The sequence below is a fragment of the Protopterus annectens genome, chromosome 4.part1 (assembly GCF_019279795.1).
Source record: "Protopterus annectens isolate FY-2018-M chromosome 4.part1, PAN1.0, whole genome shotgun sequence".
NCBI classification, from domain to species: Eukaryota; Metazoa; Chordata; order Ceratodontiformes; family Protopteridae; genus Protopterus; species Protopterus annectens.
In genome coordinates this window covers 128432200-128449170 of record NC_056734.1, presented here as the reverse complement: position 1 = coordinate 128449170, position 16971 = coordinate 128432200, and positions in this window count along the sequence as shown.

Sequence of the window (16971 nt, the reverse complement as noted above, 5' to 3'; positions counted from 1 at the left end):
GTGCAAAGTCTGGTCCCTAGTGATTTCATCATTACTTGATAGAGACATATACTCTATCATATACACCCTGTGTTTGTCAGTACATTGTTTGAGTGCACTGATTGGAGTACGGTATCGCTGCTACAGCTGCTGGCACTGTGTCAATACTTGTATGTCATGAAGTATGTACATGCCTGAATGATTTGGGGTAGCTGCAATGGGAAACAGATGTATACGAGTGCCAGATTACTGATCAGTGTACTCCATTAAGTGTCCCTAATTTTGGCTTATACTTTTGCTCTGACATACTACAATCTATAATGCTTTTTCAAAAAGTTGTTGGATTCTTACAAACAAACAATGACATTCATTGCAATCAAAGATTTCTTTTTGTTTCGTCAGAAAATGAATGCTAATTCACAAAGTCTTATATTATGCAAGGATGTAGCCAGAAACATACATTTTTACCCAGACCTAATGTTGTTGTCCTCACCACCCACCTATCATTTTAAAAATGTAATCAACCTTCAAAATGCTACCTTAACTCACTTAGGAAGGTGACGTTATTTTCAGCTATTACTATTTATTTACATATACAGCTGTTTTTTGAGGTGCATTTCTTCCACACAAGCATTCTTTGTAAATTCCTATACTTAAAATATTTGTTTGCACAGTTTTAAACACTCTGTGCTTTTTGAGTGCTGAGATGGTGAGAAAAAAATGTACTAATTTATGCAGACTGGATGGTGCAGTGCTGCAGCGGTAGCGTTGCTGCCTCACAGCAAGAAGTTCTCCAGTTCGATTCTCCATTGGACTGCCTTCTGTGTGGAGTCTGAATGTCCTCCCTGTGTTCATGTGGGTGTGCTCCAGTTTCCTCACATCTTTCAAAGACATTCATCTGGAGTGCTTCTCCCTGGGCCTCTGCTGAAAATTGGCTTCATTCCAAGTCAGACTATCCCATTAAACAAATGTTAAATAAATAAATAGACTGAGTCTGCTTAGCTATACTCTTGATTTTGTGAGCTTACTAAATCAGTATTGTTGCTATTTTCAAAAGTATCTGATTTGGAAGCTTTCTCTATGAGTCTGTTGCTGAGAGGATGAGAGACATGCTACAAGTATACAACTAAGACAAACTACATAAAGTAATAGTTACAGAAAGTGCTGGGTCACATCAAAGACTTGGGAGGTCGTTGTTAACAAGAAACCAAGAACTGTTTCATTGTTATGTAAAGTTTGGCATTAGGCTATGCTATAACAGAATAACTATGCAAAGATTAACCATGTCAGCAACCAGAATGCAATTCAAATTGAATATTTTACTACGCACATTTTTAAGAAATTGATAGATTGACCTAAACTCTGGTTTGATGTATGCTTTTATTTTTAGAAATAAATCCTGGGAAATGCTATTCAAAAGTGAAGAAACATAATGAGGGGACAGTTTTAGTGGCACACCAGGCTTTGGTTTGATTGATGTATATTGTCATGCAAAGTTGACTAATTACTGAAATCGAAGGAGTGGAGATAGAAGGAATAACTTGTCCTGGAATGGAAACTTGCAAAGCTGCTCTTTGTAAAAGGTATTTTTTATCTCCGTAATTTGTTGACACTTTTGCCAGGTTCTTTCAGAAAATGTATAGTACATCAATAGGACCAACATTTGTTAAACTCAGTGCAGACCAATCAATGACACATGATCTGCAGACACAAACTGGGCAGATTTTTCAGGCATTCCATTCCAAGTGAATGGAAGTGTAGTCTGTGAACAAATGGCAGGGCTATTTTTTCTCACAATCTGAGCACTCATAGTGCATTTTGGGACAGATTTAGGTTTGGAATGGGTTCAGGATCTACACCCATGAGGTCAGATAAGGACAAAAAAAATAAAATTAGGAATGAGCACTTATTTTGCTATAGGCAGCTTTGGGAGGTGCAGTAAGTCATGGCAAGATAAAAATAATATATGTTTTTTTCATCCTTTGCCTGTAATGGCCCTTTAAATATTTACTAGTCTCACAAATAAAGTTATGCGGGTTAGTAAGTGTTAATTTCCGCGGTGGTGCAGTGGTAGCATTGTTGCCTCACAGCAAGAGGTTCTCCCATTTGATTCTCGGCTGGAACACCTTCTGTGTGGAGTCTGCATGTCCTCCCCGTGGTCGAGTAGCATTCGAAAGACATGCGTGAATGGGCATGCCTTCGTGGAAGGTTGGGTGCTGGGCAGGCACCTCGGCACTGTAAAAATCTACTGCCAATCATTAGCGGACTGGAGTTCCGCTGTGGCAACCCCTAACCGGGAAATGCCAAAAGAAAAAAATCTGTGAGCCTAAGGCAGTTACTTCACAGTTTTAGGACACCTAATACCATGAGGACAGCAGCAGAAGGAATTCAAATAGACTGATCTTCCATTTTGTCCAGCATGAAGTAAAACTGAATTTTGATTTACAGAGAGTTGCAGAGCTTCAGTAAAGTAGAAATTCATGGCATATTGAGATAGTTACCAGTTAAGGGGTAGATAGTGTAGTTATGTATAAATGTCTATATAGGTAAGCATGTAAGTTGGAGTTAAATGTGACTATGAGTCACATAACTTGGGAACCTGGCACAACAACATTGTCAAGCTTATATTTATTTATTTGCATTTGTTTACCAGGAAAGTCCACTAAGCATAGTCGAGCCCATTTTCAGTGGAGGCCTGGGGAAAAAAGCTCCATATAAATTAATCAATACATACATGAAATGACAAACACAGAGTATTTACAGTCACAATACATTGAATAGTATGAGCAGAACAGTAGAGAGAATTTACATACACAATACACATTTATGTTGTGTGGTGCTGTTAACAGTATTAATGGAGTTTATACAAACAGAATATCAGTTTTATGATTATTAACTCTTGGAGGTTTGTAGGCATGAGCAACAGAGAAATTAGAAAGGTAGAGCAATTGTGCTTGTGATCAGTGAGAGATGGAGACGTTATGCAAGTGTAGAAATAAAATAAGGTATGGTATGTAGGGGAAGGGTTCAGGTTTTGGAGTGTGTTATACTGGCACATGGGCATAGCCAGAGAAAGAAGTGTTGTCTGAGGGACGTCTTAAAGAGCGGGATTGCTGGTGGTTCTGATTGAAGGTGGGAGTGTATTCCATAGTTTTGAGACAGTAAAAGAGTAAAGCATCTGACTAGCTGAGAGATTTGGTTTTTCAACTTTGAGCAGCAGTTTGTTTTCAGATCTAAGAGGTCTGTTTGAGTGGTACATAATCAACAAAGAAGAAAGAGAAGCACAACTTGATGGTTCATATGCACAACTTGATGGTTCATATATGAATTTCTGTGCAGTAGTTAATTGTAGGTAAGTGAGATAGTGTGGAAGTTCATGCCAGTTTACTTGATGTAGTGATGAACAGTGGTGGGCTGAAAAATTTTCACATTTTTTTGCAAATGTAGCAATCTTAATGCAGCATGAGTTATGCTTGGTTTTCAGGAAGGATTAGATGTTGGTAAGGATAGGGGCACTATATAATACAGATGGTAGCTGAAAGAATGAGGTTAGAGCCTTTTTTGCAGTGAGGATAAGGAAATAGTCGTTTCTATAGAGGATACCCAATTCTTGATGTGTTTTTTGATGTTGCTGTGGATATGGTAGTCAAATGTTAGGTTTTCATCCATAATGACACCTAGCAGTTTAGTATTTGCAACAACTTCAATAAAAGTGTTGTTTTTAGAGTGAACAGAGAATTTATTCTTGTTAAGGGATATTTTTTTTTGGGGGAGGTGAATATTAGGAGTTTAGTTTTATTAGGATTTAAGTGAGATGGTTATTGGACATCCAAGTTTTGGTTTATGTAAATTCATTTTGGGTAAGAAGGTGTTACTCAGATATGGATTTGGCAGTGCAGATGATTGTAGAATCATCCACTTATTGGATGACTGTGCCTTGAGTAAGAATGATATGGAAGTTGTTAATGAATATGCTAAATAGGAGGGGGCCCAATATGGATCCTTGGGGTATACCTGTCATGTTAAGGAAAGGTGAGAAGCAATTGTTATGGGACTAGATCAGTTATATTAAAATGTATATTGATTTCCAGGTTCATTAATGATTCTATAATATGATTGTTAAAAGCAAATATAATTTGTATGCAGGACTGTGGGAAAATACTATTTCATAAACTGAAGTTACTATTGTGTTTCAACTGCAATTCTTTTAATGTTTAACAGGGAAAAGCAAGTATTGAAGGAACAGAGGCATGTTGCTAGTGTAAAAGGAATTTGTTAGCTTGATTCCTCCAGGCTGGGAGTGAGTTGCTGCTAGGGTAAGTTTGCTGACAAGTAAAATGTCCAAGGTTAGAAAACAAGATCCTTAGAGCAGACGGGTCATGTAAAGGAAGGTGTTGACATGACAAGGTGAGAATCATGAGGAATGAGAACATTTCTAAAGTCATTGATTTGTTAAAATTACTGTAATGTCAGAATCTTACATGGTTGAATTAATAAGCAAATGTATAAAAGATGTAGTTTCCTTTGTTCATTGAGACTGGTTTACACATTTCTATGAAGGCAGTCTCCCAGTGCTGTTAAATAAAATTTGTGTTTGTACATCCTGAAGTTGTTATTCCTGACTGAAGGCAAATAAGGAAAATTTGGTGCCGTGACTCAGATCCAAACTTTGGTATTGTTGCAAGACAGTAGAGGAATAGGGCCCATCACAGATGTTTCTGTGAATTCCACACTGTTTTGTATGAAATGGTCAGAGATTCAGATATGTAGCTATTCAGGGTGTGCAAACATACTAGTCTTGACAGGGCAATTGTTTTGAAAAAGAAAAACAGGTTTGTGGTTTCTCTCTTTTAGACAGTTTTAGATACATGTAGAATGAGTGAATAATTGTGTTTTTATTGAATGACTGAGTTGTTTGTAAGATATGCAAAGTAGTAGTGGGAGGACCCCACAGAAAAATTGTTGCTAGTGGGAGGACCCCACAGCAAACGAGAAAAAGTTATTAATGTGTATGCACATACAGCAAAGGACAAATTAACACAAGGAGGTGCCTTGTGTCAAGAGTCCTCAAGACTGAAAGGTAAGAGGTATGAGAGATGTTTTCTGTTGTTAATGTATGAATTAAAGAAAGGAAAAAAAAGTTAAAGATAAAGTTAAAACAAGTTCATGAGCCTGCAGTATGTTGGGACATAAGAATATGTGCTGTTAAAACCAATTCATGAACCCATAACATGCTGGAATGTAGGTGTGATTGTGTGGAAGTACCCTCAGAGGGCCTGAAAGAGTGGTCAGTTCAGGACACAGTACCTATCTGCCTCATTATCCCAATCACAATGCTGGAGTTGCAACTTTTGAGCTTGTGTCTGGATGAAAGCAAGGAGGTGCTGTGGGAAAAGACTGATTGAAACCTCTCCTCTGTCACTGCATGATAACAGAATTCCTACCCTTCCCTCCCTGTGTGGTGTATAGATTGCTATAGTTATTTTCAGTCCTCTGAACTGCCAGGATTCAGGATCTGTAAGGTAAGTCTTAAAAAAATAAATAAAATTGGAACAAAGATAAGCAAGCAAGATCAAATCCCTAAAAAGGGAACACCTGTATATTTTATGTATCATAATTATGGAAAAGAAAGTTGAAAATATTTGTATAACTTGTTTTAGTTTACTAAGAATTGTTTTGGTGGGGTATTTCCATTAACTGGATCTTATGAAAGCACTAAATCGATGACATTGAAAGGCATTTTGGAAGAGAAGAAAAGCAAAGCAAGTGGGGAACAAATAATATTTTATTCTTAGTACACTGAAGCACTTAAAAGGGAAAAGGAGTCAGCATTAAGAGGGTTACAGGATGCTAATAAAACATTGTAACAGGGAAAAGAGGTTAAGATGGCAGTAAAGCACTTAAAAGAGAAAAGGAGTCAGCATTAAGAGGGTTACAGGATGCTAATAAAAATTGTTGTAACATGTAAAAGAGGTTAAGAAGGCAGTACAGACCAGTAAAAAGGGATCCCTTTATCCTGTCTTAGCAGGCTTGGAACAAACTGTGGAATGCCAAAAGGCAAAAACGTCTGAAGAGGATGATAATCCTCCAGCAGCTACTGCACTCTCACTCCCATATGCACTGGTGTAGGTATCTCCTGTACAAGATACTGCTGTTTCTCAGACCACTAAGTTTTGGTCAACTGTCCATTGGGCATCCAGTCTGCATGATACTGTTACATCTCAGACTAGTTACCCTGTTCAAGCTTTATCTTCTGAACAGGCATCTGCAGTTGAGGGAGGTTCTTCCTATCCTTTTCAAACAGCTTCTACTTTTCCAACAGGGGCATTAGTATTTGATACTCTTGTAGCTCATCACCCACACTCACATGACAGGGTGCAACAAAAGATTGTGGCCTCTGGAGGGGATCTTTTGGCACCTCTCAGGGAAATTCTGGGTGCTAATAATAGAGATCTTGTTCATTTTCCTTGGACCCCTGCTGATTTGCATACTATGCCTTCCCTCTTAGGGAAGACCCATTAAAGTTTAGGGAGGAATTAAAAATTATAATGGAATGTTACAGTCCTATTTTAACAGATTTAAATCAGCTGCTTAGTGTAGTTACTTCAGATGAAACAGGAAAGCAGTTACTGGAAAAGGCTGAGGTAATGGATTTTACTCTCACAGGGAATGCATTAATAGATAAATGGGCAGCAATGTTAAACAAAATTATGGACATGCGTCAAGTTAGGACTGAGTGGTCTAAAATGCAGGCATGTAAACAAAATAAAGGGGAAGCACCTGCAGACTATTTGAGTTGCCTTAAAACAGTATTTGCTAGACATTCAGGCATACCACACCCAGAAGAGCAAACATAGCCAGTTCTTGTAGCAGGTTTTGTGCAGTATATGCAAGCCCCTGTACAAAATCAAATAAAACAAGCGCTCATAGACTGGCAGGGAAAGGACTTAGAGTCTTTATTAAGTGCTGCAAATCACTGCACAGAGTATCAGGAAAAACAGAGGAAGGATACTGAGGGTAAGCTGTTAACATTACAAATCAGGCAGCTGGAAACCCCGAGGGGTCGAGGCAGAAGCAAGGGAAGGGGGAGAGGTATTGCTAGGGGATTTAGTCAAAGTGCTGACCAAGGGGAACAAAGTGCATCTGGTTCACAACAATGAGCTGGCAGTGCCCCTCCTGCTTCATCTGGCACATCTTGCTTCAATTGTGGAGATGCAGGACATTGGACAGGAGAATGCCCACACAGGCGAATGTAGAGAGTCGAAGATACCTGGATTGAATGGCAACCAATTATAATAAGGCAGCTTTTTCTCCACCACCTTCTCACATTGGAAGGAGTGAGGAAGCACCATACTGACTAGCTCAGGGAAATAAAACAGAAATAAATCTTAATCCTCTACTGCCAATAGATCAAAACAGACCTTACTTTAAGGTGGAAATAAATTCACAAAAAATTCCATTTCTGGTGGACACTGGAGCTACTAGGTCTGTGTTAAAAGTTACTTCAGATAGTCAAATACCAGTATCAAAGCATAAAGTAAAGGCAGTTGGAGTAACTAATGCTAATGTTATGTATACAATTTCAGAACTTATCCCCATTTCGTTAGGTCTAATTGAAGAAGGCATTCTTTCCTTTTGAGTATTATTGCACAAGTAAATCTACTAAGGAGAGATCTGCTGTGCAAACTGGGCTGTAGTATTTACTGTACACCAGAAGGGGAGTACTTGGATGTTCCAACAGAATCAGAGGGGGATTTATTAGCAGTTTTAGCAGAGGCTGAGGAATAACCTGTTGGAAGCATACAGGCAGATGAAAAGTTACTACAGCAGGTACCTGCCGACTTGTGGGCTAAACATGCAAATGAAGTAGATATGCCAAAATCAACAGAACCAGTAAAATAAAACTAAATCCATCAAAACCTCTCCCTAGAGTTCCACAATATCCACCGAAAACAGAAGTAGAGCAGGGAATCAAACCTGCAATTCAGTCTCTGATACAGCAAGAAATATTAATACCAGCTAACAACCCTATAATAATCTTATTTTCCCTGTAAAAAAGCCAGGAAAAGATACTTATAGATTTGTACAAGATTTAAGGGCTGTGAATAATGCCGTATTGCCTACTTGTCCTGTTGTTTCAAACTCAGCAACAATATTGAGTTACATACCATGTACATCTGGTTACTTTTTCATAACAGATTTATGTTCAGCATTCTTTTCTATACCTATCCACCCTGATAGCCAGTTTCTGTTTGTTTTTACTTACCAGGGACAGAAATATACATGGACATGGTTATCAAAGGATACACTGAATCTCCTTCATTATTTTCTCAAATTCTGAAAAAAAAAGATTTGGACAATGTGACATTTCTGAGTGGGTCTGTGTTAGTACAATATGTAGATGATTTACTAATAGCGTCAAATTCCTTTCAGTAGTGTCAGCAGGGCACCCTACATCTTCTGACTATCCTTGCAGAAAAGGGACACAAAGTGTGGAAAGAGAAATTACAACTGTGGTCACCTCAGGCACGCTATCTTAACCATTTAATATCTCAGGGTAGCATACAGGTATTACAATCTCATACTGATCCAATATCTAAGGCCCCACATCTGACTACTCGGTGACAGCTTAGATCTTTCCTAGGTATGACAGGATACTGCAGACCATGGATTTCCAACTATGCAGAAATTGCTAAACATTTGACAAATCTTTTAAAGCAGAATACATCAGAGCCTCTCCCTTGGGATAGTGAAGAGGAAAATTAATTTCAGAACTTAAAACAAGCCCCAGGTTATGAAACTATTATAAAAATTTATTTTATTCTGTCATGAAAGAAATGGATTTGCTCGAGGAATACTTGCACAAAAACATGGGGACAGCTATTGTCCATTAGCTTATCATAGCACAGCACTTGATTCTGTTGAAAAAGGTTTTCGAGCTTGTTTAAGGGGCAGTTGTCGTTGCTGCCATTTTTTTTATTAATCTTGCACAACCGCTGGTGCTCAGCCATGCTCTTACAGTAGCTGTCCCTCATTCTGTGTCATCTCTTTTGCTTAAAATGAAAACTCAACCACTCTCAACTGCACATCTAACTAAATATGAAAATATGTTTCTTTCTGATCCATCTATTTCTCTGTTCTGCTGTCCCTTTCTGAATCCTGCATCTCTGTTGCCTACTGCTGAGAATGGTGAAGAGCATGATTGTGTGTGTAACTATCTGCTTTCTCCAAGGAAGTACTTAAAGGACACTTCTATACCCAACATTGAAGTAAATCTTTTTGTGGACAGTTCCTCTGGAAGAAATCAAAGGGGCAACTGACTGCAGCCATATCCGTTTGCAGCAAAGATACGATATTGTTGCAACAAAGATTAGAGGGTGTTCATTCTGCTCAAATACCTGAATTAGTGGCTCTGCAAAAAGCCTGTGAGCTAGCCAATGACAAGGTGGCCGACATTTTTACAGACAGTCATTATGCTTTTGGGGTGGTACATGATTTTGGCCAACTTTGGAAACAGAGAAGGTTTTTGGCCTCTTCAGGAAATCAAATAAAAAATTCAGGGTACATAAAATCATTGTTAAATGCACTTTTGCTAGCCAAGAGGCTGCCTGTAATCAAATGTTGTGCCTAACAAAAGGGCATAGATGTTATAACAGAGGGCAGCAATTTGGCAGACCAAGCTGCTAAACAAGTTGTAGAAGATTGTTGTAATGATCTGTGCATGTTAACTATGACAAACTCCAACAGTAATACTGTGTTTGATTATTAAGAAGTTGTCAACCTTTCAAGATGAAACATCACAGGGAGAAGTTCAGAGGTGGCTTAAGGATCGATGCAGCAAATCTGCCAATGGGTTCTGGTGACATTCAGACAGCCGACTGGTGGCACCTGCGTCTCTACTACCTTACCTGCTAAGGTCATATCATCTACCAGCCCATGCAGATAAGACAGCTTTATTTACTCAAATGATCTGAAAAGTTAGTATACCCCTCATGTCTCCTCTTTGATACTTGAGTACATAAATAATTGTGCTATATGTCAAGAGTATAATGTTAGTAAAAATGCAAAAATTAAGACTGCATGTTTACCACCACCTTTTTTGTTAATGTGCAGCTGGACTTCATCCAGATGCCTAGAAATCATAACTTACAATTTAGTTTGATGGTGGTGTGCATGGTTTTGGCATGGGTGGAAGCTTACCCATGTCGCAAGGCTGATGCAGTCACAGTTATCAAAAAACTGATGTACGATTTTATTCCGAGATTTGGTATACCATGTACTATCAATAGTGACCAGGGAATACATTTTAATAATTCATTAATGAAAGAGCTATGCAAAATTTTTAATACTAAGTTGAGTCTTCACTGTTCCAACAATCTGTCATTTGGATTAGTAGAGAGGGTCAATAGGACCCTTAAAACTAAAATTTCAAAGATTTCTGCTGAAACACACTTAAAGTGGCCTGAAGCCCTTCCCTTAGCATTAATGAGTATGAGAACCTCACTGAATCTACCTGGAAGGTGAGTTCATATGAAATATTAATGGGGAGACCCATGGCCCTTCCTGCTACCCCTCCTATGGGAAATGCAGATTTAACTTTGTCAGATGATGCTATAATTTCCTACTGTAGAAACCTTGTTTATTTCTTGCAGCAATATTATCAAACAGTAAAAGCAGCCTTCCTCCAACCTCCTGACCAGCCCTGTCATCAACTGGGTGACTTGGTTTACGTCAAAACTTTCCAGAGAAAGAACTGTCTAAGCCCAAGGTGGAAATGTCCTTTCCAGGTGCTGTTAACAACTCTTGACTGCTGTTCGCTGTGCATGACTACCAGTGTGGATCCATTCATCTCATTGCAAGAAAACGTGTCATGTGGTGGCCCCAGATGAATCATTGCAGCCAACAGAGGGAGATCAAGGTGCAACAGATGAATCATCTGCATAGTGAGGAAAGTCAACTTCAGTAGCTGTCCATGATGAATCCAGTGACAACAGGTACCCTTGCTTTGTTTTTCCTTCTGTTTCCTCTTATAAACTGGTCGAGAAAAAAACAGTTTCTTGCTGGTTCTTCAGCAATATGGTATAGACTTGAATGTAGCAAACTGCTGGGTATGTTTGCATATACATCATCATTCTAAGGCAGGGATTCCTATGATTCCCACCCTTGCATCACAGGTGTCATTTGAAAATGATCTTATTGACATCAATCTAACTTGGCATAATGTGACTAATTTCTCAAAGGTTGTGACTCTTCAACTTGCAACCACACATCATGGGGACACATGCCAGAAATGGGACTGTACCAGTAGGAAACAGCAAATGACAACAGGCATGAAAGCATGTTAGACTCTTTGCACTTAAAAATGTATGACTGGGAGTGTGGTATGGGCATGATAAAGGATCTTTACTACATCTGTGGTGATCATGCCTACCCCTGGTTGCCTACAAACTGGTCTGGATGTTGCTTTGTGGGGTATATTATTCCTTATAGTCAGCATTTCAAAAATCCTCCATCAGGAAGACTAAGAAATAAGTGAGCAATCCACTGGGCAGAGCAAGTATTTTCAGTTTTTGTTCCTGGATATGGAGTGCAAAGGGTGATGTTTGAAGTCATCCTGCTTGCTCGAATTCTTCAGGAGGTAGTCAACCAAACTTCACATCACATCAGGATGGCAAATTGAGAAATGACTGAAATGCAAACTATAGTATTACAAAATTGACTGGTACTTGATATAATGCTTGCTGTAAAAGGATGGTCATGTGCCCTCATAAGAAGTCATTGCTGTTCATATATTAGTGACTATTATGATGAACAAGAAACACTGGCAAATTTCATGGAGCAAAGGACCAAGGATTTGGACAGCACATCATAGCAATGGACACCATATGGATGGTTGGGCAGTGTCTTTTGTAATCTGGGAACTAATATAGTCCAGGGTATTGTAATCATACTCTTTATTATATTTTTGATAATTTTAATATTTTCTATTTTGAAGGCTATAATTACAAGATGTTTAACCTTGTCTGTACATGAAATGCCACTGCACATACCAGATAATGAAATTTCTATCACCATAGATGATGAATACTCTGATGCTGAAGCTTATTTTATTAAGCTAAGAAAAAGAAAAATATAATTGCATGTATTGTATGACACTGACAGTGTCAAAGGGTAGAGATTGTTAAGGGATGAGATCAGTCTTATTAAAATGTACATTAATTTCTAGTTTTGTTAATGAGTCTATAATATGATTGTTAAAAACAAATATAATTTGTATGCAGGACTGTGGGAAAATACAGTTTCATAAGCTGAAGTTAGTATTGTGTTTCAAGTGCATTGTTTTAATGTTTGACAGGGAAAGGTAAGTGATGAAGGAACAGAGGCATGTTGCTAGTGTAAAAGGAATTTGTTAGCCTAATTCCTCCAGGCTGGCAGTGAACTGTTGCTAGGGTAAATTTTCTGATAAGTAAAATGTCCACAGTCAGAAAACAAGATCCTTGGAGCAAGTGGGTCATGTAAAACAAGTTGTTCACATGAAGTCCAAGGTGAGAATCACAAGGAATGAGAACATTTCTAAAGTCATTGATTTGTAAAATTACTATAACATCAGAATCTTGCATGGTTGAATTAATAAGCAAATGTATAAAATATGCTGTTTCCTTTGTTCATTGAGATTGGTTTACAAATTTCTATAAAGGCAGTCTCCCTGCGCTGTTAAATAACATTTTTTGTTTGCACATTTGGAAGTGTTATTCATGACCGAAGGCAAATAAGGTAAATTCTTAATGTTATTTATTTATTTACTTTAACAGAATATTGCCATTTGATGGATTATTGCCTATTGCTGAGATAGTTTGAGAACCATTTTAGAGTTGGGGGTGAGATACCTAAGTTGGAGTGTTTGATTTGAAGAAGGGGATGGGATACCATATTGAAGGCCTTAGAGAGATCAAGAAAGAGTGAGGAGACAATGTAATCAGCATAATGGGCCCTATTTACAGTGTCCATAAAGGAAATAAGAGCTGTGATAGTACTGCAACCTGGCCTGAAACCATGCTGAGTAGGAGAAAGGATTTGGTTTTGAACCAGATGATTAAGAAGCTGAATATGAACAGATTTTTTTCTAATATTTTGAAGATGGAAGAGAGAATAGCAATGGGTTGGAAATTGGAGATGTTAGAGTTATTGCCACCTTTAAGAAGTAGAAGAACATAAGCTTTTTTTCAGATATGTGGTACATGGGACTGCTGGATTGAGCTATTAATGAGAATGCTGATGGGTAGACAATGGATCTTGCAGATAGTTGTAGCAATTCTGCCGGTAAGTTGTCAGGTGTGTTAGTACAAGGTTTGAGTTTATGAATGCGTTTTTTTTTTATGTAGGAGGTTGGCATAGGTGAAAGGGCAAAACTAGGTAGAGAAGAAGTCGAGGAGTGTGATTAAGATGGTTACTGTAGCAGCTGTAGGCTAATTTTCAAAATGTTGTACCATAAAGCACTGCAATGAGTCATTTGTAGGGTGCTATGGACTCGTCTTTGCTCAATTTGCAGCTAACCACAGCTTGCTGAACCTGTGCAAGAGCTTAATTACTTATATGATTTGGGTGAATTGGCTGTGTCAGGAAAAGTTACAACTGAAAGTGCCTGCATGTACAGAGTGCACATTTCAACCCAGCTTAGCTAAAAACAGTTCTGCACACTTTGAAATAAACATGGAATATGAAAGAGCCAATGAAAAAAGCTAAAGCTCTAATTAATAGTATTCATAGTTTCATAGGAGATTACAGGGTTATATGCTTAAGATCCTTTTCAAGTCTTACCAATATAACCTGATTTTACTTGACATATGGCTTCTAGGGGCAAGAGGATGGCATGGGTTTGTGCCTATGCCTTGAATATCTTACAGATTGCCCCATTCATAAGGGTCATAGACACTACCCTAGGTGTGAATTTGTGATTCCGCATCCATTGATCCAAACTGCATTTGAAGAAGGCCAGGGAAGTGATCTGCTTAATGTGAATAGGCAGCCTGTTCTAAGACTGCAGCAATTACCCTGCTGCCACTAGAATAACCAATCAAATTATAGATGACTCACTCACCTGACCAAATCTTGCTGTTTTCTGTAACTTTTAAAAGTGACTAAATACTCAGCAAATAAATGCAGCAACACCGATTATTTTACTTAACAGCACATAAGCCACTTGAAATGCAGAGCAAACTGTAACATGATTTCAGTAAATAGCTAATTCAGAAGGAAATATGTAAGATGCAGAAAAAAATAACATAAACCAATGAAAACTGACTTAAATAGTTATACAACTTTAAGTGCTGTAGACTAAATGTACTTTACTGTCAATTGGATGCAAAATGGAGTCAAAATGCCCCTTTGTGCTTGTTTTTATAACCTGTGTACAGGATCACAGCTTCCAGGAGTCTGAGAATAATGATGGCAGTGCATCCTTCACTCAAGACATATATAATAAACATGAAAAATAAAAAAAGAAAAGAAAAAAAGCAAAAACACAAAGCAATCGTGTTTGTCTTCACCAGTATAGTAGCATGTATCCTCCTGCTACTAGAATAAACATTACAAGCTCTATATGACTCACAACATGTAGCCAACATTGTCTGTTTGCTGTAGCTGCAATTACAGTAAATACATACAAAATACTTATTAGGTTCATAGGTTCACAGGATGTTACTAGGCAATTGACCCGAGGGTCTTTACAAGCCTAGCCATTACATTCCAATATAATACTAGGTGAGAGATATCCTCTATGCCCAAGGTTTTTCTAACAAGGACTACCAATATCCAGGAAAGAAGCTGGGCCAATCCCCAGCAGAAATTTACAGTTTCCCATGCAGTCTTCCAGGTTGTGCCTAAACAGGGTAACAGAGGTCCTCTGCTTGATATAGATTGAAAGCCTATTCCAGAGGAGCGGCAACCTCTGAGAGATCTATCTGTCTCTCCAGCAGGTCCTGTTTATGTTGCAGGATAAACCAAGGCCCCCCAGAATGGGTGACTCTAGTTCCATTTGCCTTACAGATGTGCAGCATTTCTCTTAGATCTGGGTCAGAGATAGCCCTGTAAACCAAACACAAATCGCCTTTGAGTAGTCTATATGCAACTGAGTACAGTGACAGTGACTTCAGCCTGTCAGTGTAAGACATGTGCTTGAGTCCCTGAATTTTCTTAGTTAGAAATCTCTGAGGTCTCTCAAGTTGCTGCAGGTGTCTGATACGGTACATACCAAAGAGAGCATTATATTCATTGATAGGCCTGATGAGGGAAGAGTACAGGGGAGTTATAACCTCTTTTGCTCTTGAGGCGATGCGTTTGCTAATCAGGTGAATGACATAGAATTATTTAACTTACCAGCACAGCAGCCACTTGAAATGCAGTGCAAACAGTAAAATTATTTCAATTAGTATCTGTAACTTCAAACTAAGAGAAAATACAGTAAAAGTACAACTAAAAGGCAGAAACCACTCAAAACTGATTTAAATAGTGAGGCAGAGCACCAAAGCCATTTGAAATGCATTGAAAACTATAAAATTACTTCAATTAACATTTGTAACTTCAAATTTAGAGAAAGCAGAGTAGAATTCAGAAAATAATGACAAAAACACCAAGAAATTTTATTTAAAATAGGTGACTTTAAGTGCAGTAGAATAAGTGTACTTTCCTGTTTACTTGATGCAAAATGTAGTCAAAATGCCACTGTGTTTGATTTTTAACTTGTGCACAGGAGCTTAGCTTCCAAGAGTCTCCGAATAAGATAGTAATAGACCCTTCATATGTGCAAAGTATAATAAACAGGGAAAATAAAAGAACCAATGAAAATGAGCTAAAGCTTTAACCAAAAGTATTTATCTTCCCAGACTGCAGCAATTACCCTTCTGCCATTAGTATAACCATCACAAGCTCTAGATGTCTCACACACCTGGTCAAATCTGACTGTTTGGTGTAACTTTGAAAAATGACTAAAATACAACAAATAAATGCACCAACAATCAATTCACTTTCTAGGACAAAATCTACCTGAAGCGCAGTGCAAACTATAAATTAAATTCAATTAATAAATATGAATTAAAATCCAGAGAAAACAGATTGAAATTGCTGACAAAGGACAAAAACTCATCAAAACGTATTTTAATAGCAATGCACAGCTCAGAAACCACTTGAAATGCAATGCAAACTGTAACTTCAAATTCAGAGAAAATGACGAAAATGACAGAAACCGCTCAAAACCACTTGAAATAGCTAGGTGTCTTTGAGTGTTGCATGATAAATATATTGACTTCTGGAGCCAAATATGTTTATAAATCCTTCTTTAGCTATGTCAGACAACTGAGGAACAATACCCTATATTGCTCTGGACTGACTGTTTTCTGGATGAAAATGGATTAAAAATGCTACTTTGTTTTATAACTTGTGCACCAAAGTACAGCTCCCAGTAGTTTTAGAATAATAGAGCAATGGCTCTTCCTCTTGTGCAATGTCTAATAAACAAGAGAAATGAAAACCCCATGAAAAACAGCTGAACCGCTAACCATTAAAATGTATCTTCCCCAGAACTGCAGCAATTGTGTTCCTGCCACTAGAAGAACCGTTATACTCTCCAGATGACTCACACACCTAGCTATAACCGGCTGTTTGTTGTAACTTTGAAAAGATATTAAAAACACAGCAAATAATTGTAGCAATTCTAGCTATTCACTTAACCACACAGAAACAACTTGAAATGCAGATAAAATGGTAAAAAGACTTCAGTTATTGGCCGTATCCTCAAATTCAGACAGATATTACAAATGTGCAGAAACAAATGACAGAAACTACTTAAAACTGATGTAAACAGTGAGGCACAGCACAGAGACTACCGAAATGCACATTAGACTGTAAGATAATGTCAGTTAGCTTCAATTAAAAGAATACAGTAGTACTGATTAAATCACTTAGCACAGAAACCATTTAAATGCAATGTACACTATG